Genomic DNA, 24,270 nt, shown 5'->3' on the forward strand with positions numbered 1-24,270 from the left:
TAGCATTGGGGAATAAGTGACTCATATTACCTGAGTTAACGGTTACGATTATAGCTAAGGTAAGTTTTCCTTTTCGTGGTTTCATTTTCAAGAATGTGTCTTATTTGTTATTGCACCCATTACTTTTTGCAAGTAGCAGCGTAAGCTAATTTTTAAACGTGATTTGGCATAAAACACCGTGTGAATACGTTATGCTGTCCGTTACAACTCTGCAAATATTTCACTCGGGAATAAAGTTGTATAAACGAACTATCGATTGTGTATTAAATTAAATCCTGAGGATCAGGTCTTTATAGACACACGGGGAGGGAAGGATTCGGCATCATATTAGGGAGCCGGGGATAATTCCTTACCAGATGGGACACAGCTTATTTGATTTTTGAGGTTTCTTGTAACAGACGAGATTTTTTAACGTAGGGAGTGCTACGCTACGATAAATACAACTCAAAATTCTCTTACGATTGCGACTTGTACCATTGCATTTGCATATGCACTCCAATTACTCTATCACTTGGATAAAACAACTATATTACCATTAAAAGTGAAAATTTTTTGTTAAAATTTGGGGGGATAATGACTCCTGTGACCCCCCTAAATCCGCTACGGCTCACAGACGTTACCTCCTATTACAATTAGCAAAAACCCTTATGACAAGGGGCTGTAAATTCTTCTCGGGATTTCATCCGGGTTATCTCCTCAATCTCCATCGCTGCCGACGCGATTATTAACATGGTATAACATTTTTGTTAATAATACAGTCCGTAAAACCGCTGCACGAGGATAAAGTTGGCAATTTTTGGGAAAAAATCGAGGGTGGTCGGTGGACGGTGGTTCGCTAAATTGGTTCAACTTTGACCTCATATATATTGTGAACCTGAGGGCATAGGAAAGAATAAATTGGGCAAGATTTTCACTATGTATTTGAAAATTTTATACAAAGTTTCAATTTCCTAGCTAAAAAAAATTGTTTTCCAGGTTTTGGCTAGCTTTTCTCGCTTTCAGCCCACTGTGCGACGTTTCGAATAACTGCTTTTCCGTTGTCATCAAGCGCCGGAGATTTAGGAGATTACCCAGATGAAATCCCATGGAGAATTCACTGCAACTATTCGCCGGGATAAAGTGAAGCCCTTCATACTTTTTTACAAGTAAATGTAGTAGATATTCATATTTCATCGTAAAATGAGTAAAGTTACGATTACGAAGCCTTGGTTAAGAACCCCGGTCCTTTGCCCATCCGTCTACGCGTCTTTCAACGTTTCGACGACCCCGTCCTCTGCTCCGTTTTTCTTTCACTTCTCCTTTAGTTTCTCTCCTTCCCGTCAGGGCCCACCTTTCTGCCCACCTTCGTTTTTTTTAACCGTTTTTCTCCGATTTTATTTCTTTCTTCCTCACCCCCTTTATCGCCGTCCTCTTCACAGTCTTCTGCCCCAGGGGTCAAGGCCGTTACATCCCCCTACCATGCTTCTTTTCCCTCCTCTTTCCCCCCCGCCACCCCGTCTGTGTGCCCAAATATCCCCGTCGCTCACCGCTTTGGATCTGCTGCTGCTCTCGAGGCATGGCTGAGGAGGCGGTGGTCCTTACAGCGCTCTCCTGCTCTTGACGATTCCTCCCTTCCTCCGATGTTTCCGCTCCCCCCCTCCCCCTAGTTCTTTTGTTTATCCGCCCTCCGTCACGTGCCTCGTATCGCCAAATCTTTTTCCCCCTCCGATGATCACCTTAAATTTTTGCAAACCTGGGATTTCGCAAACTTGTCCCAGAACTCAGCTTGGTGTAAATTGGCTCGCAATGAATCAGAAGATTGGATGCAATGTTTTACTACCCACGGCTCATATTTTGCTATCAGACACTCCCTCGTTCATAATGGACTTCATATAAATTTTGTAAGATGAAGAGGTATTTCTATTTGCCTCAACGAGAACAATTTTTAAGGAAGAATAGTCTTTTACCCTAACAGAAGTCATGCCAATTCTAGTTACGTCGTTTTCAGCATCATGAGCTTTCATCTGTTCCCAGAATCAATTTTAGCACGCCGATGAACTCTGCATTTCAGGTGAACTAAGAAAATACTGAAATCTATAGAAGCTCCTAATGCAATGAATTGTCTGTATACATAATTCTATTAAATGCTCTCCATGTTTTATTCGGAGTATGTATTCCATATAATTAAAGTTTAAAGGTAAAGGCACCTTCTATTCCTTATTTTTGTGATCACATTTAAGGATTTAAAGTAATGTGGGAATAAAAATTTTGCGTAATAGAAAGTTTGATTAAATTAACTCCGTCAAACCTCGTGGATAGGATACATGAGGACTTCACGCAGCTTTTACACTGACTCCAGCGGTAGTCATGATTTTTTCCGTTAACTTTTATTTTCTCTTATATATAATAATTGTCAACATTATTAAAGTATAAAATCGTTTCAGACTTCACTTGGTAAGTGCGATATTTCCATGATATAAACTACAAATGGTAATTTCCACACCTCAATACAAAACTCAACTATGGACCATGGTTTCGACATGCTATGCCATTTTCAAGATTTTTTCTGTATCTGTGTTCATTTCAAGATCTCGAAAATGGCATAACATGTCGAAAACAGTTGAGATTTGTATTTAAAAGTGGAAATTACCATTTATCGTTCTTATCATGGGTAAATATTATTATTTTAAAAATGATAGAACATTTTTATTATTAAAAAGATGCCAATGCATCGTTTTCTCCACGGATTTCTCCTGTTTCCCGCCTGCTGCGGTCCAGCAACCTACCCCAACCGCTCCCTTCTCCATCCGTTCTTCCTTCCTTTAAGTCCTCCTCAGCCTCCCCTCTCCTCTTTTGCCCCTCTGAGAGATATCTTCGTATTTTTCAGGCGTTCCTTCGTCCCCCTCCCCTCGTCCTCCTCCTTAGGGCTTCTCCGCGTGGATCCTCATACCGCTCGCCTCTTTCGCCCATCCCTTTACTTAAGTTCCATCTCAATTTCTTTCACTGACGTCTTTTCCCCGCGTATTGTTTGCTTCCATAGTCTCTCACCCTTTCTCATTACCCACCAATTATATTAATTTTTTAAATCATTTTAAAATTTTTATTAAAAATTTTTTATATCACATAAATATACATTTTATTTCTCCTATGATTTTCAAGACTAGTTAGACATAATATGGTAAAATTTATCGAACCTAAGTTAAGTTGTGGAAAGCAATGTTTGTTATTTTTCGTACCTTAAAATGGAATTCTTCAAGGTTCAGGTTTCAACAAATCAGCGCATATCTCCTAGCTGTTCGTAGAATTGAATGGAGAGCTGCGTCAAACCAATCTTAGGATTGTTGACATTGACATTGTATTTCCGATGATGTCTTGTGGGTATGGAAGATCTTCAACGAAATCATATTCAAAAAGGATACTATTAAACCTCTGACGTTTGGAAAAAAATACCTATACTATATCCTATTATTGTTTTTTTACAGTAATTTGAGCCCGCTACCCATATATTTTCCTTTTATATAACAGCATTGCCCCTACAACGGTGTATTCTTTATATTTATCCTGATATTCTTACTTTTTAATGAGCCAGATTTAGTCCCGCGATAACTTCCCTTCGTCAATTCTAATACTTACTTCAGCAAATTTTGGAAGCCTGGAATGTTGAAGGAATATGCTAGAGAGTTGTGATTGTATTACTCACTATTGTTTAATGAATCCTTATATCGTGTAAGATAAATCTCATCTGAAGCATTTATGGAAAACCTTGTACGCTGTTAGCGTCACGCAAACTTTTCGTTTGTGAGTGATATTCAAGTGAGAATTATCAAGAAAACGGAAATAATTTTGAATGAAACTATAGGTTCATCTGGGAATTCGCAAATTATTTATACAATGTACAAAAAAATTTGAGTGAAGCATTAAACATTAATTTAGTATTTATTTGTTAGCTTACGTTAAGTTAAGTTTACATTGCTTGTTTGATATTTAATCTTCAACACTTCCTTTCCTGTTCCTATTTATTACTCTCAAGCAAATTCATGATGAAATGGTTATGCCTGTAGAATGCTTTTCTCTTATAACACCGGCAAATCCTGCCTCAATTTGGTGGTTTACGGCGATAGTTTGTGGAATTTGCTGAACATTTGGAATGATTAACTTAAACATTGCTTATTCACAGTTGTTTCTGGTAAGAAATTCTATGGAATAGCAAAGCTAAAGTTAGTTCATTCAAAAACCCTGTTTATATTTCAAATTCAATAATCCGTCATTTTTGGTCTTTGCTTGCGATTAAGTATATCATATCTTACTTCACTTGATTGATCTAAGTAAAATCTATTGAAACATTGTTTATGATGTGTGTTGTTTTTCTTTGAACTTTGTGCAATGGCACTCTTTTTTTTGTATTTTCCAGTTGGTTTATCGCTCAAAACGAGTATGTGAGTGACTTTTATACAGTAAATTTTTTTTGTTCTTAGAGGACATAAGTCGTAGAGCAATAAATATCTTTCTAAATCTAAGTCTAAGTAACTATTTAGTTCTCAATTCTCTCAATGGTCTAAGCCCATTTTTTTCGTATCTTTAAATGCGATTTTCTCTTGATTCTTGCATTTCTTACTTCAATCTTCAGTTCTTAATGCTTTCCTTGCCCTAGGCCCATGTCTCCGTATCTCCATTCTTTAAATGCGATTCTCTTGATTTTTCTATTTCTTACTTTACTTTTCAGTTCTTAATTCTCTCCCTGGCTTAGGTCTATATTTTCGCATATCTTTTCTTCTTTAAATGCGCTACCTTCTTCTGGCTTGCTTTTTGGTAGGGGAAACTTCCTTCCCTATCTCACCCACCCTTCTCTTCCTTCTTTCTCCTTGTCCATTTCTTCCTCTCTTCTCTGTTCTTCCCTCCCTCCCACTCTCTCCCTTGCCTCGGTCCTACTTGTCTTCTTCTCGAGAACTTGGGCCCGACTCGTGAAAAATCGATCGTAAAAAAATAGCGAGCAGGTAGGGTGAGAGCGGGTTTTCTGGGTAGGGTGGGCAGATCCTGATGGAAAGGGATGCTGAAAAGGCTTTTTACATTTTTTTCTCGACTTGCCAGTAGGATAAAGATTTTTTAATGCCATCAAATTTTTTCATTTATTTAATTAATTTTATTATTTCTGTCCCGCTTCGCACGATATGTTTTAGTAGGTAGGGGAGTGGTCTTTGCTGATTTTTTTCTGCAGGGTTTTTCTACTAATTTAGAATCTAAGCCTGGAAATGCAGGAATAAATATGATATGGCAAAAGAGAGGATTCGTGAACTATCTCTATCTCGACTCCTATATCTGTTTGGTGTGCCTAGAAATCTTTTCTGTGTCAGGTTAAGAAACGGAAGTTCGCTGGGATCTGTAATTTTAGCAAATAATTATTCGCAGCGTTATCTATGGCCTCCGTTTCTGACGGTTATGTAGGTTCCATCAAATTTTAAAATCTAATTATGATCCCATTTTTTTGATTGCAGAAGATGCGAATGCATAATTTCCTTAAAAAAATTCGATGCTTTTTTAAATTTTTGCAAATTATTTATTTGCTTTTCGCCTTCACCACGGCAAGAATTTATAAAAACTGTATGTTTATTTTGCTGACAGCAGATGATATTTGCTGAAATGGGTAGTTTAATAATTAATTTTTGTCTGGAAAAAAATTGAAATACTTTTATGAACAGATAAGAATAACAGTTTACATTCAAATAATTTTTAACTTCAAATATGATGCATAGGATAATGCTAGCTTCTTGGGAATTCCCGAAGTTCACCTGCACTTACTTTGTCTTCCAGAATGTTTTTGAACGATGTCCCATTAATAAATTCTTTTCATATCCTACAACATCCTTTCCGTATCCACCTCTTAACCATGCCTTTTTTGCCTGTCATCTCGCCTTTGTTTTCTTTTTACTAGCCTAATTCACTATTCTGAGTCTCTTTTGGCTTATATTTATACCAAGAACGGACATTTATCAACAGCCTCCGTTTCCGACAGTTTTGTAGGTTTCCTCCATTCGTAAAATGTATTTTTTGATTGCAGAGAATAAATATACGTATTGTTTCCTGAATTAATTTCGATTCTTTCTGTAATTGACAAGCCTTGAACATGACATAGCAAATGGAAATTAAATATCATACTTCATTTATTTTGCTCCAGATAATTTTGGCATATTCAAAACTTTATATTATATTTCTCTTCAATATAATAATTTACTCTCCTATTTTATTTGTTTCAAAGCCATCTCCCTGCACTTCAGCAAATTCTTTTGAAAAAAGCTATTTTTAAATAAATTTTCTTTGTCATATTAATTTTACTTAGTCCTAAATATCAAAACTATGATACAGCTATACATTCTTTTTTTCCTTCTGTTTTGTTATTGGTTTATTTGTCATTAAAATTGCATTAATTTTGTTAATTTATGAAGGTTCTTTAATTGTTTTCTTTCTTCAGTAATCCAGTAAAGTTCTTGTTTTTTGTTTGTTCACAATAGATGAATTGTGTCATTTTGTTATCACTGTTTTATTCCCTTAGGTTTATTGTACATGACATATTCTGATTTTATGTTTATATTTATAATTGATTTTCAAAGTTTTTCATGTATTTTTTTCACAATTACTTTAATATGATGTTTGTTCTTTAGAATGTTAAAACACCTCAAGGACACCAGTATTTGTTAAATTGATACTCTTTGAGGTTTTATACCCAGAGACAATAATTATAATTATTATTGAATTAATATTAACATTCCTTTCACTATTATTTTGTTGTAATTAATGCGTCATTTAAAAATTCCTAAGGTACCTGTTTTTTCATTTTCTCGTGATCCCAGTGCTCTTTCTCATTAACCTCCTCCCTCTTTAAATATCTTCTTTCACATAACCCTCCGCATGTCCTCTAAACTTCAGGGCCGTCCTTTACTTATCTCCTTTTGTTTCATGGGTCATCTTTTCATTCGACAAGCCTCTTGGCTCCGGAGGACCTTTTAAGAAAATCCGCTACTCTACACTGCATATCCCCCATTGTCTTACGTTACCCCATTCTCTTCCCTGCTGCACTGCACCGTCCTTCTGCATGTAGTATTGCAGGGAAACCCTTAAAGGTGAGCCGAGAACCCCACGTGGACTGAGTACGCCACAACCCGGTAATGGTACTTGTGTTTGTGAGCCCACTTGTGGAGGAGTGCCTCCCTTTCCTTATGCCGAAGACTGATGCATTCCTTTGCGGGGACTAGGGTCGTAGCTCTCCAAGCTCCGAGGAGGTAAAACCGATTGTTGCGATTAGAGATTGATCTATATTTCCCGCACAATTGTGTTTTCCCGAAGGATTTCAATTAATCAATGCATTGTGCCAAGGGGAGTAATAGAGTAACTGGTGGTGAATATATTACGATTGTAACTTTTACTCGTCATCGTTGAATTTGTGTGGTAAGTGTAATGATCTATGAGTATTACTTCAAGAAATTCACCCTGTAGCATTCTGTGAGCTGTTATATTTTCTAATAACATCTTTGCTTTGAAAAATAAGAAAATTTACCTAAATTAACTCGAATCATTTGCCACTTGCATATTCAGATCCGCTGATTTCATTTAGTTCTTAATAATGTCGGAGTAAAAAGGCATACCCTTATATGCTGTGCGGTTTACTGGAAAGGATTTTTATGGATTATTATTCTGACATAACTAAAATAAGTTATTTTTCCGGGGACAACGTAAAAATTAGATCTGTGAGTGTCCTGGTTTACAATCTAGATATGTTATGACGAGATTAGAAGATGCAATGAAGTCGCAACTATTTTTTAGCAACAATGAAATATTTTTCTCCTCACTTCACTCTTACGTTAGCGACTACTCATCGTTATTTAATGGTATTTAATATGATAAAATTAGTGACAGTACTTATTTTTTATTTGCTTATCGGGAAAGAAAAGGAAGGGCTTGGCACGGGCGTAAAAATATATTTTTGAAACACTCTTCCACTCTCTTTCTCTAATCGGGGCAATTTTGTTATAAGTTCGTTAAAAATATCTGTAAAAAAAAGTTGAAAGACACAAAATTTCATTCCATCGTTATGTATAAGGGTAGCTTCATCTCTCTTGCAATTGTATGAATTCATCCCAGCGTATCCTCCTCTCTCTTACTGCACCGCGCATCCATGTACATATTTTAGTCATGCACACGATCCCTTGTATGACGAGAATACGAATGAAAGGAGTGTAATGAAAGAGATAGAAACACACAATATAGTAGAGATAGAGAATGCACCTGTATTACATCTAAATATCGAAGAAATGTACCCGTCGGTGAAATGTAATTCCACGCCTTTCCAACTTTTTGTACCTTGGACATTAGCGATTGCATGACGATTCCGCATCTTTCTACCTCTTGTCCTATTGTAAGTCCATTCGTCTAGTCAAATTCCATTACTTGGCCCATAAAAATCATATTAATTCACGAGAACAAAATAATGTTAAAGAAACAGCTTATAAAAGACTAAAAGAGGGCAAACTAGGAAACAGTTTGACAATTTTTATCTCTCTTGTCCTTCTTTCGGAAATTTATCCCGTTGTTTTTGGTGACAATATGGTGACAATAATTTCAATATATGGTGACAATAGTTTCACCGGCGTTGCAGCTGACACCTTCTGGTCGAACTGTTGCGGACTTTGTAAGGAAAAAGTAATACCTGTAACGCTCATTGAACTGTTATAATCATTTTACAACTCGATGGTATTCCGAAAACACGTCGAGAGGGATTTAGAAATGTCGCGAAAACCTTCGAACCTTCTTATTAAAATTTTTAAAATATTCACTCTTTCCAACCTGTAATTTATTAAGCAAACTCAGTTTTATTTAGCTCTGCATCGAGTGGAGTCATTTATAATACATATTTTTAAATGTGCATGGATGGAATTTTTTATGCTTTTAGTTTTTCGGGAAGAGTGAAAGGAGAATGTTTCAGGAATGAATTTTCACATGCATCCAAGCCTTCTTTTACTGGTATGTACGTATGTATATGTACACGAGCTTTAAAAAAATGACGAAACAGGAGGAAAAAAAATTGAAAGAGGCGAGCCGATCGACATCTCTCTCTAGCGGCGAGTGTTCTTTGATTGCTGCACTTTAATTTTCCCTCCCTTTGGCCGCCTACAGCGCTCGTGACTGCATTGAGTGTCGGGGCTGGCTGGGTGGTGGGAGGATGGGTCTTTTAGTCTTGGAGAGGAGAGACTGGAGTGGGGGACGGATTTTTTATTTTTTTTTACTCCGGGCGGGGGGAACAGTATTGGGGAGATGTACCGAGTGGGATGAGAATAGGGAGTATGGAGGGGGTGTAAAAAAGGATTTGGTGATGTTTTGAGCGTCAAAGTGAAGAACAGTAAGAGAGAGATTCAGGGGGTGAGGTTTTGGGGGAGGGGGGATAAGTTTGAATTCCTGGTGGGATGGGAGAGTATATCGGTGTGGGTAGGGTGTCGTCGAGGGGGGTTATGGGAAGGGAAGTTTTTGGTGGGGGGGGAAGAGTTCGGGAGGTTTTGATGAAAGCGTCGACTGTAGTGCACTCACGATGCTGGTAGAAGTACCTTTCAAAGGGCCTTGCACACTCACACACAAGCACACATGGGCACGCTCTCTACTCTTGGCTTGTCGAGGACCTGGGTGCATTCTCTCTCTCTTTACCCCTCCCCTTTTTACCCCTTCTCTTGTCCGAGGGTGTTACGTAGGTCTGTGTGTGCGGGGGAAATTAAAGGAATGACAGAGGTGTGAAACGGCAGTTTCCCTTCCCTCCCCAAAAGTATTGCCGAAAAATAGCGGGAGGGGGGCACGACACAACCGCATCCCTATATATCCTCTTGCACAAACACAAGCGGATCTCTTGTTTCTTTTGTTTCTCTCGTAATATGTACATCTCTCGTCGCCTCCGTTTGTGTGGATCCACTGGCTTCAAACGGGAAGGGTATTTTATTATTATTATTTTTCCCCCCTTTTTTTCTTCGGGGTGGTGGTGGTGGCTTGTATGGAGTATGGCAGGGGGAATGAGAGTTATTATGATTATTATTATTTCGTTTACTTTTTTCATCCCTTTTTTTCTTAGCAACTCCTTCCAATGGTAAATCTCTTTTCCCTCCATATTTTAACTATTATCATTCCGTTTACTTTTTTCATTTCTGTTTTATATCTATCTATCTCCTTCCATTGCTGAATCTCTTTCCCTCCGTATTTTTTTTTCTCGTGCTATTTATTTTTTTTTTTGTGGCATTCCCTCTCTCCCTTGTCTCTGTGTAGGGGGAGAGCGTAAAAGAGAGATGGATGTATCTCTCCATTAATTTTCTTTGTGATTCTCGCGTATGTTGCAATGGAGACATTTCCGCTTTGTACGTTTTGCGTGTTTGACTCACACCCTGCCGGCCTCTGTGAGGCCTCTCTCCCGCGGCTCGCGTTATACGGCGCGAGTTTTTTTGGCCTATGGTGTGGTGGGTGTTGAATAATGCCTCAAAAAGATTCTTCCCCTCATGTCGACATGTTGTCCCAATTTGAGCGCTGGGGTATGTCGACTCACTTTCGCATCACACTACTATTCCTTTCTCTCTCTTTCTCCTCAAATGACAGCTTTACCATTTTCACCTTTTTCTGCGATCCCCTCTCTATTTTTGGATATGGTTCATGTTTGTATCACTGAAGAACATAGTATAAAATATCTCTCTTCTACTGATTTTTACAAAGATTTCTAATGTCGAGAGGGTTTTATAGACATCCACGTCTTTTTCCTATCGCCATTATATGAATGACGTGACGTAAATAGTTCTCGGATTTCCATCCGGGTCAGATCTTCCATATCCATCCTTGCCGAAGTTTCGAGGAGTGGCTTATTCATCGTCTTCAGGGCCATTGATGTCTGTTCTCGAGTGGCTAACTATAAAGCCATCGTAAACGAGTACTGTTTACGTCAGTCATTCGCCGGGAGAAACTTAACTCTTTCATATATAACTTGCGTGACTAGCAGAAGCAAAAGGTTCGACCTAATACGATGAAAGCTTTACTTAATTTATGGCATGTTCTCGCAAAAAAATGAACGTATTTTAATTAATTTTTAAATAATTTTTATTCTGGAATAAAACGTTCCTATTTTTGTTATTTTCTCTAATGATTTGATATCTTGAGATTTTATAACGACCACGTAATTTCCTTTTTCTATGGCAGTTACATTTCAGTCGTTACAAGCAATAGCACAAGCTTCAGACTTGAGACGACGAAAATTACCCTTTCTTTCAGGCATGAAGTAACAGCCATTATTAGTCTCTGATACGTTCACATAAAATTCTGTCCAAATTATTGTCCGCAAAAATCTTAAACTATCATTTTGAATGTTCCGTTTGTAACTCACATTTTTAAGAAATTCCAAACGATGATCAAAAGCTTCAGAATCTAAAGATTACTTATGACTATTTTAAAACTACGTGCATCCCACCCTAATGATAAGTTAGAACTAAAAAGATGCTGATTTTCAGAATTTAATGCTGTATAAGCGAAGTTAATGCTCGAGATATAAACAATCATCATAGATAAAATAGCTTACTATAGCTTTTGCTTTGGTACATTTTCGCTGTCTTGAAAGTTTCCTTAGAAATAGCACTCTGGAATTATGGCCTGTAGAATTATTTCAACCATGAATTGTTTAAATAGAAAATAATGTTGAATCTTTGTGTGGTCAAAGCACTTCCACGTCAATCGTGGTGCTCTGATGCCCTCGCTTTTTTTTCAAATGTGTGTTTTCTATCATGACGTTCATTTCCGATGCGTGCTTTGAAGAAGGTACGCCTATGTGACTCGTTTGTTGCGGAAACATTTCACCCTAAAGAGCCGATAAAAAAAATGAAGTAACAACTCGTGGATCTCATTCCAAAATTCACGGGTTTATGAAAAAGCTATCCGCTCCGGTTGAGCCAGCCGTTGTCTATAAAGAGGCGGCTTTTCGCGAGTCATGAACATTTTTGCGAGTATGAACGCAAAGGCCTCGAATGCAAGTTTTCGGGACATATTTTTTTCGTGAATATATAATGAGAGAAGGCATTTTATTTACGTTTTAACCATCGTTTAGGGGGTGACAACGGCATTAACCTCAGAGAAGTTTGGTAGTTTGATGGGAGCAGTTCATTTCTCTCTCTTTCGTGTACTTCTTATTTATCAAAATAAATACGTATCTCCGATATTTCGTGTGAATGAGACGAGAAAAAAAAACCTTTTCACAGCTCAGGGTTCCATGGATTCCCTCTATGAAAATGGTTCAGAGGAAGCGTGAAATAAGTTCGACGGTAATCCTTGTCACAAAAGATATTTCTGTTCGTTTGCATTTTTTCCCCTTACATTTTCACCTTATCGTCCCTTTTCCGTTTTTTTCGTGGACTCGAAATTTTTTTTGGCCCCATACATTTATATATCCTCCTCTCTTGTAGTTCGCTTAAATCCCGACGCGCACTGCGCCAGTTATTAGCAGGGCGCACGCATCAGCGATGCAAAACGCAGTCATTGGCGGTTTTTTTATCCCTTATCTCGCACACGGGATCTCTCACGCATGGGGAGGCTGTTAAAGCCACGCGGAAAGACACGTTATGCGGAGTGAGGGAACAGGAGGGAGGAATTGGGAAGTTGTTGTATAGTATGGGGTTAGGGCTACGGAGGGAAAGCGAGAATTGTAAAAAAGGGCGAAAAAAAAATTTGAAGTGTAGGACTGCGTTGGTCAAAACCTAAGGCTCACATTTTTTATTTCAAATTTTCTCTGTATGGTCGAATAAATTTTTGTGAACGGAATCGACGTTGGCGCCACACCGGTTGCCAACGAATAACGGTTTAAAGGGTAAAAAGGGTATAGGAGAAGGGAGGTCACAGAAAAAAGCGAGACCAAACTGTGTGGAGAGAGAGAGAGAGGTAAAAAAATCCTCGCGAGAAAGGCGTTTTTGTTTTGTTTTTTTTTCTTCTTTTTTTCGGCGGTTGCTTTGTAACAAATTGCGAGTTGAAATGGGCGATTCTACGATAAAGGCCCTAGGGCATTTAATGAGAGAGGCCGATGCGAAAAGATCCCACTCAGACACCGGCCGTTCCGAAACCATTCATTTGTCATTGCACCTATGCATTGAGCACTTGAGGCAAGAACTTTGTGTGATAACCTCGAAATGGGGAGTGTAATTATCGGGACCGAAATTGAAGCGTTTCCGCTGCCGGTAATATCGGGTGCAGTTTGGCGTCATGACCTTTCCTGAGATGGATATTTTGTTTAATTCCTTCAGTGCCGATGTCGGCGGGTAATTTTTGAATTTGAGGGTTGATCTCTATCACTTCTCGCCATTGCTCGATCGTAAATTAGAATTCAGGAAATTGGTCCCGTTGCCTTGTCGCCAAATGAATCTGGGATCGGGGTTGGATTTTTCCACTTCGAAGTCGTATATCATGGAGAGTATTTTTATGTGTTTAAATATATTTCATGCCTCCTCTAGTAAATTTTACCGTGGGAAAGATTGCCTGAAATCTCTTCATCCATGAAAATGCACTTTTACTGAAAAGTGTTTTTCGAAAATTGATGATTGCACCATCTTTTACCCTCCCTCATAGTCTTTCCACCTCTCAGCTTATGTCCATAACCTCAAATAAAGTTTGATGCCTATGTTGGATTTCATACATACTTGATATAGGAGACAGCATTGAATTTATTAGATCATACTTGGAGCTAAGTCTAAAAAAAAGGTTTTGGTGAGGTAAAATAAAGTATGGAGATTTAGCCATCAAAAGTGATTTTAGGAAGCATCGCGATTCCGATTATATTATAGAATTTTTTATGTACCTACCCTCAGCTACCAATGTTGGTAAGTTGGTAACGTAATTAAACCCTCCAAATTTCCTTTAAAAAAGTATATGTACTAGAGCCCAAAAAATGAAATTGATATTCAAGCGAATTCTTTTTTATGGCAATGGTATCAATCCAGCATTTTTCTTGTGCCAAAAGGTATATGAATGAAATTCCTCTTTAGATTACCCACCTGGGGATATTTTCAGTATTTATCGTTTCTGGAGTTCAGAAATTGTTTCAATTTTATCAGCATTGCAATACCTAATGTCCTTTACTGAGGAATCACAGGAGATTGATTTCGGTGTAGCGGGGCAAGTCCTTCATATTCCAACTCTTAAGTCTTTTTTTAGCGTAACCTATACCAGTTTCAAGCTGGTATTTGCAGGAAAATCTTTGATCTTTTCTTGACGTTAAAAATGCCCATTCTTTTTCTTGATCAGTTCTCCCCGCTAATCTCTTACTTTGAGATATGAATACAAATGAAATTTTGGAATATTTTGTCGCAAAAAAAACATTATCAAAAAGGTATTTTATCGAGGTATCATTTTCAAATATTTCATTTAAATGTTATACGACCAAATATGTCGCATTTCATGAAAACGGGAGATAAGTTGTATTTTACCTTAGCTTGTAAAAGGTAAGCCTTTCCCAAATAAATTATTATGTCCCTGATAAGTGGATACCACTTGTTTCGTGTCCTTAGTTTTGGCATACTCGTCCTTACCAATATTACCGTAACTACAATTAAACCAAATAGTTAACATCACTTTTTTCACCAACCGTTTCCCGAGAAATGAGTAGTGGATTACTCCGTTGAAAGGGTCGTGAATAAATCTGGAATTATGAGTACATCATCAAAAGTAGAACTAAGCGCGAAATGATATATTTCTTTATGCCTCCACCTCATAGGAAAATAATAATTGCGATATTCGGCCTCTCTGTGTTCGGCCGCTCCGATACAATTTAAAAAAAAATTATTATTAGTAATAGGAGTAATAGCTGTGATTGTGAACTTAATTGAAAATCTGTCAGGATGGTCTGAACATTGTTATGGTATCATTGGTGCTAAATAAGAGAAGTACGTAACTTTTGGCTCCGCAGCATTATCTTTATCTTTGCAGATATATTTATGTGCGGAATAAAACAATTAGTTAGGCAATATATCCAGCCCTTTATTTTAATCAATGCCTTTTACGAAGTACTGCCTTGTTGAATTTCTATGAATACCTATCGGCTATTTTACGAATTGTTATGTGCTTCAGTTCTTACAACTCTGTGCTCTAAACATTGCAAAGATATTATTGGTGTTTCATAAGAGAAATATGTATCCTTTGGCTACATACGTGGCATCACCTTTATCTTTGCTATTTGTATATGCACGGAATAAAAAAAATAATTTGGGCAATATATACAGTCCTTCATTGTAATAAATGTATTTTACAAAGCGCTGACCGGTTTAACTTCTAAGGGAACCCATCGGTTATTTTGTTCGTTTATATAAAGTTTATGTGTTCCAGATCCTTAGAACTCCGTTTATATCATGATCGTTTCGTAGTTGGTTATAATGCGTTTGGACCACGCGTGAAATTTTGTAATCTGGCCCAGAAATTCCACTTATCTAAGACATTGCCCCTTATTGTTCCCAGAGAATGTACGCATTAAGTTTTCCGGGGCTAATAAAGGTCACAATGATGAAAGTACGCTCATCCCGTGACCGAATGGTCTATCTGTTATCGTTCGCTTCCGCTTTATGAGTGATAGGTACACCCGTCCAAAAGTATTTAAGCCCGTTTCTATTGTGTCAGTGCGTTTGCTTTTCCAACTGTTTCCTAATCGTTTGATTAGATTGATGATTCTCTTCTCCCATTTCTCCCTGTCACCAGCGTGCCTCTTTCCAATATCCGCCTTGCGGTCCGTCTTTCCAACCCGAACGATTGTTTTCCTCTCATCAGTGTGCATGTATGCTTTTCAAATCCCTATCATTCTTCAAACCTTGTTACCATTGTTTCTAATCTGACTCATTTTGTGCTTTGCAGGAGGTGAGTGTGAAGTTCACTTTGGGAAGACCATAGTATACATGAATTACTGCGGTATGCTCCATTCTTCTCGTGGAGTTCGTTGATCGTTGTAATGCCTGTGAATTGATGACCAGGGAACCACCTCAAAGGTACGTTGCAGGTATACCGATGCAAAGAACTTAGCACGGCATAAACTCTCTTCCCGTGGATTAACCGCTGTCATCATATTTTTATTGTGGGGAGTGGCAAAAAGAAATTGTTCCCTCCCCATTAATCCTTTAAGAGCTCCTCCAACTGTAATGATTGGAGCTATTTCGTTTAGCTCGCCCACTAATCCTTTTATTCAATCTCTCATTGTGTTTCCCTGTGTACGGAGCTGAGCGATTTGTTGCGCTGGATCAGCCGTTAACTCATACAGATTATAAGTACATATTTTCTCAGTTATTTGAGGGTGGTGTAAAGAATTTTAGGATGAGATCTTATGGTGCGTAGAAATGGCCTGTGAGCTTCAAATATTACGTATGAAAATAATTAGTGCACTTCTGTGGTAATTAAATTATATCCACCCTAGTTATAATTTCATGTGCCGGTAATGTCGTTGCTCACTGATTCTGAGTCCATTCTATTTGAGTGGTACACCCTTTATTGACCAATAGAGACCTTGATATAGTGAATTTTCCTTTGAAGTTGAGCTTAATATAACCATAATTTGTTCATCGTATTCATTTAGATGCATCCTTGGATTTTCCTTGGTTTTTACTATTTAAAAGAGTAGTTATTTAATATAATAATTAATATGATAAAGAGTAGTTATTTATTAGTAGCTAATTTAACTGGTATTGTGAAAATTTGACATAATTTTTTCTTGGTTTAAGCTCAGGAGTCGCTTAGCAATTTTTCGACGATCCAATTTGAGCGCGTCCCAAAAAGTGAATGGATGCATGATCAAACTTGTGGATGCATATTTATGCCTCTCATTTATATTCGGCTTTTTTAATTATTAACTTTTTATATATGCTGTGAATGATACAGAATAAAACGTTATTGTAGTGCCTTAAAAATGTGAAAGTACAATTTTTCCAAGTTAGTGGTTGTAAGTCTTGCATCTTCATCCACTGTAGATCAATTTTGGTTACGAAGTAGGTAAACTAAAGAAAAAAAATAATTGTGATGAACGATCAGTCATGTAAACTTTTATTGAGGGAAAATGTTTTAAGAATATCGTATAATATCATATTAAAGGGAAAAATTAAAATCATGAGGTTGAATTCGTGCAAAAATAAGTATGCTGGGTTGACGATCTGTGAAATTCTGACGATATCCTAGTAATCTGGAAATTCAACTTTATCAGGGAACTGAGAAGAAAAAATGTTTGTTCATTTGGAGTTTGTTTCAACTTTCCTGATGCTCCTGACAGAGTGAAAGAACACTTATATTTCTGTCGCAAGTAATTGAAAAGTATGGGAATGATTTCTAGTTTAAATAATTTAATTTTCGAAATTTTTAGCCATGAAATAGTTCCTTCAGTATCTTCCCTCAGCATTTTAATGCAGCAAAAATTAAACAAGTTCATTTTTACGAGCCAAAATGTGTAATAGTTCCCTGAAAGTCTTTTCCCTCACTTTTCCAACCTAAATATTTTTTCTCCGCGTAGAACGCTGTTCGAAACCGGGTTGTATAAAATCCATCCACGCCGTCGTCACAGCGAGGGTTGTGTAGTAAAGCAGCTTACTTGCAATGCTTGACCCCCGTCCTTTACTCGTCTTCCACGCTGCGAAACCACTTTGACTGGACCGTAATGGCACGGCTGCGCAGGAAGCGCACGCTGGGAATGTATATATGGGGTTTAAATTTTTCACTGTCCTAAGAGGAAAAAAAACGGAACGGGGATGGAAGCATTACCACTACTATCCTTTGCACTCTCCCTAACTCTCACCACCCCGTATCTCACCGCCAAAAAAAAAGAAATAGATATATACTCAGTGCAATGTAAACTCTCCATTCCGTTCTTCCCATCACATACTACCCAGAGCTTCCTTCCGGTACGACACCACTGTGCCGAGTCCGGTCAGAGACAGATTGGCGCTGGTGGGATGGTTTCTTTTTTTTTGGTGGGCGAACGGGCTCTGGTTCGGAATGAAATGGATTTAAAAAGTGGACGGTTTGTGTTGGTGAATCAGGAGTCAAAAGAGTTGGAGCGAAAACCGTCGCTGTATTCGGTCGTGGAGACTGAAGGGATCGGGAAAGAGGTCCATTTTGAGTCTTTCTCATATCTCGCCTCTCGAGATGTTAATTTTTTTCCGTGCCTGTCTGGGACGTCTCAGTCGAATATGTGTATGGATAATGATGGGTTCGTATGGTTATGCAAATAAAAATGACCCGTCTCGGAATATGTCTGTTCCCACAGTTCCAGAATCATCATCGTGTACTTAAAGTGATTAGGCCGCTAAAAATTCCTCTTTTCTCATCATTTTATTTATTTAAGAATCCATAGGAATCCATATTTCCGTCTAGGTTTTTAGATTGATTTACTATGTTTAAAGGCCTAAAATTTGTAAATTTAGAAGAAGTTCATATTTTATAAACAAATTTAGTGAAATTTCGGCGTTGTACTATCTTAGGTGATGTCTCTTGAGTAGAAAAACTGCTCGAAATTCAATTAATTTTTCTGGAAATTTTACGAAGTCGTTTCACACCTGCAGTGATATTTAGTTGGCCCTTCTTTATCTACGAATTCGCAAAAGATCTAAATAAATAGATCGTACTTCTAATGCTGGTGTCTTTACCATGGTCTGGGAATTAAATTGATTGAAGGAGCTTTGAAGATATCTGTATTTTTTCTTTCACTGTATTTTTATCAAAGCTAATAATTTTTCATATACGTTGAAAAGTGTAAGGGTAAATTACCCAGCAAAACTGTTATTTTTTACGTTTGTTTCAATTACAGAATAAGGGCCAGGGCGAAGGGATCGGAGCTTATTAAACGCTTCACATATCTTAAATGAAAATTCAAAGCTTGTTAAAATAACGCTAAACGCTAATGAATAAAATTGGAATCTTTTTGAATGAGGCACTAAGTGTAGTCAGCATATGTCTTTCAGCAGGCTGAAAATCATGTACTTCGTACACCGAAAAAACCGCTCGTTGATATTCTCAATTGGCCAAGCGTTATTAAAAAACTTGAGATAGTATTTTCAGTCTTACCTGAGTTCTTGAAATATTGTGGTCAACCCGGATAAAGAAGTAGAAGAGCACTAGCCGTCTGAGACGATAGGGATATAGATAGGAGAACTAGGTGAGAGACTTCTATTATGGAAACCTTAGGAGAGAGAGAGAGAGGCAATATTCTTTAACTTCTCAAAACTTGTTTTTTTCCCCATTTTATTTGATTCTGCCCACTTTTTTTAATGTTTCGCCATCGGATGTCGCCACTCGCACCGAAGGACGGGTTAAGGGGTCGGTGCGAGGGACTTTAAGGCCGGTAGACGTGGTAGGGGTATCGATTTCGTCACTGGAGGGAAACCCCTTGGTGAAAAGGGTATGGGGACAAGGATGAGCCAAGGATTTAGGGTGTGGGATTATAAGGAAGAAGAGGGGGTTGGTGGAATGAGGAGATTATCGAAGGAAAGACGTTTAGTGGAAGGGCAGGGCGAACAATGACTGGAGCGGAAAGGTGAGGGGTTGCAGAATTGTTGGCACGGGCAATGGATAGGGAGACGGAATGATGTAAAGAAGGGAATTAAGAATTGAGAAAATATTATCGGTACACGAATCCAGGGGAGGGTCTTTGGACCACTCGAGGTTCGCGGAATCATGCCTTATCAGTTATCCGCGCATCCCGGTTCACAATGGGAACCAGGTGGCCATGGATTTAATACGTTCACGGGAAATGTAAAGTTTTGAGTGGCATCGGGCATAATGCGGAACGTTTCTGATGACGCTATGGGTTTTCTAAACCCAGAAGATGTATATACATTCGCCTATGTTCTACGGTACATCAAGCCCTAAGGTTATTCCACGAATATACAGCAGAAGGAATGATATGAAAAAAATAAGCGTAGTCGGATATAGGTAGAATGAGATATGCATACATACGCCCACGTTTTACGGTATGTGAAGTCCTAAGGTTTGCACTATTCCACGGATATACAGCAGAAGGAATGATATGGAGAAGATATTCGTTGAGGAATATGCGGAGAAGATTAGTTGAGAGCCCCTATTATATCTCTGGTAATATTGTCTCACTTCATTTGCGCATTTATTCTCTTTTAAATGATTTATGCGTTTTGTTTTTTTATATTTTTAGATGACGCTAAGGCTTTTCTAAACCCAGTTAATACGTAACATACACCTATGTTAATCGGTATATGAAACTTTAAGGTTCGCCTTATTCCACGGGTATAAATGATATGGAGTAGATATGCGATGAAGATTGGTTGATGGCCTTTATTATATCGCTGGTCATATTATCTCACTTATTTGTCCTATTCTTCTCTTTTACTTCTTTTATGCTTTTCATTGTTTTTCCAAAAACGCGGAAATCCGATTTTATTAGGGAAACAAGACGAGAAAACTAAAAGGTATCATATGGAATACATAAAAGAGGGAAGGATTTCATCCTGTATTTAATTAAGTGCCTAGAATAATTTATATCCCAAAAACGTTATTTTTTATGCGTCTAATTTTAATGCCTTTCTTATCTTTTTTTGAATGAATATGCGCTTAATTTTTAATTAGTTTGCCACCCGGGACTCAAGTAGATAAGTTGGGCTAAGAGAGCGCAATACATAAATATCTTACTCAAGTGGCATACAAATGTCTCATTTTGGTATAGTCATTAGAATATTTCGGTACATTAAGAAGGCCAATGACAGCATTTCTGCAGCTATTGAATTAACGCTGTAAGCATTGGAAATTATTTTTAATGTCTCTCGCCCCTAAATGATTTTTTTTTTATGTGACGGAAGGCTTAAGTACGAGTATAATAGTCCGTAAACTGATGTTCTTGATTAATCGTGACTTGTAATATGGATGAAGAAATTATATTTCTAATAAAGAATCACCACCGCGAAAACATAAATTATTGTAGATATTGAGAAAATCAGTTATATTTAATGCTAATAATTCCGATTCTATTATATGTGCAAAAGCCTTTTCTGCCATTTTGTTTTTCTTTATTCTTTGGAAAAGCTCTACTCTTTTTTTAATTATGAGCAATATCTTTTCAGTAAACTCGTGAAAACGGTGACCCTTGTATGAGTCAGCAAATAAAAATATAAAATTTTTACGTTGCCCTACAAATATCACATTTATGGGTGATACATAGTGCTCATATTCATCAGATAGCTTTTTACTGGGTTGTGCAAGATGAAAAAATCTTAATAGACTATTTTTGCCTTTAATACTTTTGATCCAAGGGATAGAATAGTTTAAATATTGTGATCACAATCACCAAACAAAGAACAACGAAACAAAGATAAAAGAACTTGTATTTATAAAGGAATGCATGTAGAGGATTTAATCTGTACGTAGGCAATGTTATAAGTCATTCAAATAAAAGTTGTTGTGTTCTTGCTAAGCAAGAAAGTACACTTCTCAAGCCAGGTTTATGAGGGACATTGGTAGTAAAAATGCGACCACAGTATTCAATTCTTAAATTCGTAGTTTACTAGCGACTATAGACAATTTGTTTTCATTTACCTCTGAAAACAGCTCAATGAGGTCTTTAAATCGTGGGATTCAACAATTATCAATAGACAAACACACATCTCTACCCTGGATAGGGGCAACCTATCTAGGCGGGACTTGAACCCGCGATCTTTCGGTATGGTAAGCAAGTACTTGTCCCCACCGCCATCGAAGCAGGCGGGGATAAGTTTATTTACAGGCGGGTATAAGTCGAAACAATTTAAAAAATGAAACCGCAATCGATTCTAAATCACATGCCTGCTTCAGATTACCATTGAAACGTAATATTTTCCTGTTTTTCAAATTCTAATATTTGCTCCATAAGCTATCGGGCTAGCGTTTTTGAATTTGCCTTCCCCTCCACTATTCTTTGACTTTCCCTTCTTTTCGTACGCTCTTCCGCACACGCCTTTCGCCCGTCTTCTGTTCTCGTCCACGTTCCGTCCTTCCACAGCTTCTAGCCCCTTCCTTCATGCATCACCTTACCCCACCCGGCACCGTATCTATCGCATCGCCCTATCCCATTGGGTAATTGCCCCAACTCGCGAGGATGATACAATTAGTTCTCCACACTCTCCGTCTCCTCCACACAACCCTTTCCCTCTGCGTCGCAATTATCTTTTAATTGAGGCGGACGACGTGGTTCTTTTCTATTTGCTAAGCTGAATTGGAAACGTTCCTCCCTCCCTCGTAGTGTGTGAGCTCTCTTGTCATCTGAACCTGGAGAAATAACACGTTCCTCCTCGCAATGGAACCAAATTTATCCTTTTTGCGTTTCATTCCGTAGTCAACATTATATTGGTTTCTTTTTGTTCACCGTTTTTGTTGTGACTAAATGGAAGCTTGCACTTGCTATACTGGATGCGAACACTACCTACAACTAAGTTAATTAGTGCCAAAAACTAATCCTTATCTATTCTTTATTTGTACCTCCCTCACGCGCAATTCTCAATTAACGAATTTCCTTGCCAATTGCTTGAGTTTCATATCGCTAATTCGTTTCCAATGTTAGTTACCCTCGGAATTACCGGGTTATTTTTTTAAATTATGTCATGCTTAATGATTCTACGTTTTCCCGATATTACGTTCACAGGAGCAAATTGAATTTTCATTGGCACTTGGCGAAAAAAATTGAACCGGAGGGAATAAAAATTATTGATCATATTCGTCTGGGATAATTTCATGATGTTACCTAAATATTTTTTGTTCTCTAAAACTGTTTACATTTTGATGTTTCTTGCCATATTTAAATGGAGTACAAAGCATTACATCCCATAATTTAATTTTTACGCGCATATATATTTTTCGAGGTTGTATCAAGAAGGGACTTTTAAGTGCCTCGAAATCGGATTGACGACTCAAAAAAATATGCGTGGGTAGTAATTTAAAAATAAAAGAATCATTTTCTGAGCTCACCGTAATTCAGAGCACGGATCCACTTCCTTCCAAAGGTAGTCGGCACGGTTGCTTAGCGAAATCGGCAAAAGCTCGAAAAAAAGATAAAAAAATATTACCGACTCCATCATCTGCTCCCGCCTAATTTACCCATTTGAAAGTGTCACCCGTCCCTCTCCCGTTGAAAATATGATAGCAAGTTAGAAATTTTCGAGAAAAGGTTGTTCCCGAGTCCTATCTACACTTGTAATGTGTATTAATTCGTGAGGTCTTTCACACGGAAAGAAAAATCCAGTCACGCTTTCTGGGACTAAAAATCGCTATTCCCAATGCCATTCCATTCCACTCCCCACGATTAAAATTATTATTGCCGTCTGACTCCACCTCCTGTACCCCGAGACCCCTCGCTTGGTGACTTTTCTAAGCTTATCGAGACATTGCCTTGACCCAACGTGGTTGAAGTTATAAAAATAACAAGGTTTAGGTAAAAAAACTGCTGGCAATTTGGTATTTTTGTTCCATACTGCATTTATGTGTACCTGTATAGCTCTTCCAACTTTTATTATTCCCCTAATACTAATTACTTTTTTATACATTCGTGTCTTTGAGCAATCCATTGGTGATGTCTAAAGATCGGGTACTTAAAGTTGAGATGAAGGTGGAATCATTGTTTTATTCTGATTGACAACTCTCAAAATTCGTGCAAAAAAGAAAAAGGGATGATTAAAAATGTTCTCTCTTACTCTTGGGAAGATGTCAATTACTTGTGATCGGAATTCGATTTTTAATCTAATGGTTGACTATGGCTTCGCGAGGATCGGGAAGGTTACATGTTTCCTCTCGGAGTGTTAGCCTTTCCCTGGAAGTATTAAATCCAACTTCAAGTGCACGGTGTTTTAAAAAGAATGTCCGTATTTCAAAGTATTATTTTGTCCAAATTATCGATCCGTGCGCCTCGGTTTTTCCGAGGCTGCATGAAGACAACTTCATTTTTCAACAAAACGTGGCACTCACAGGAGTCGCCATGTGCGTTAATATCAGAATGAATCTCTACCGAACCGTTGGACCGGTCTCAATGTGTTAGCGACTTAGCATGTCTCAGCTGGGCTCCACGGTCACCGGATTTGACACCCTATGACTTCTTTCGGCGGGGTTTTGTCAAAGACAACGTTTATATACCACCACTCTCACAGAACCTGGAAGAGGTGAAGTACTGGGTCCTTGCTGCCATAACATTAGTGACGAAGGACATGCTTGCCCGAGTATGGGAGGAATTTGAGTACTGGTGTGATATTGTTTGTGTCGCTGATGGAGGACATACTGAACATCCGTAATCTAAAC

This window comes from Ischnura elegans, chromosome 8 (genome assembly GCF_921293095.1).
Source record: "Ischnura elegans chromosome 8, ioIscEleg1.1, whole genome shotgun sequence".
Lineage (NCBI taxonomy): Eukaryota > Metazoa > Arthropoda > Insecta > Odonata > Coenagrionidae > Ischnura > Ischnura elegans.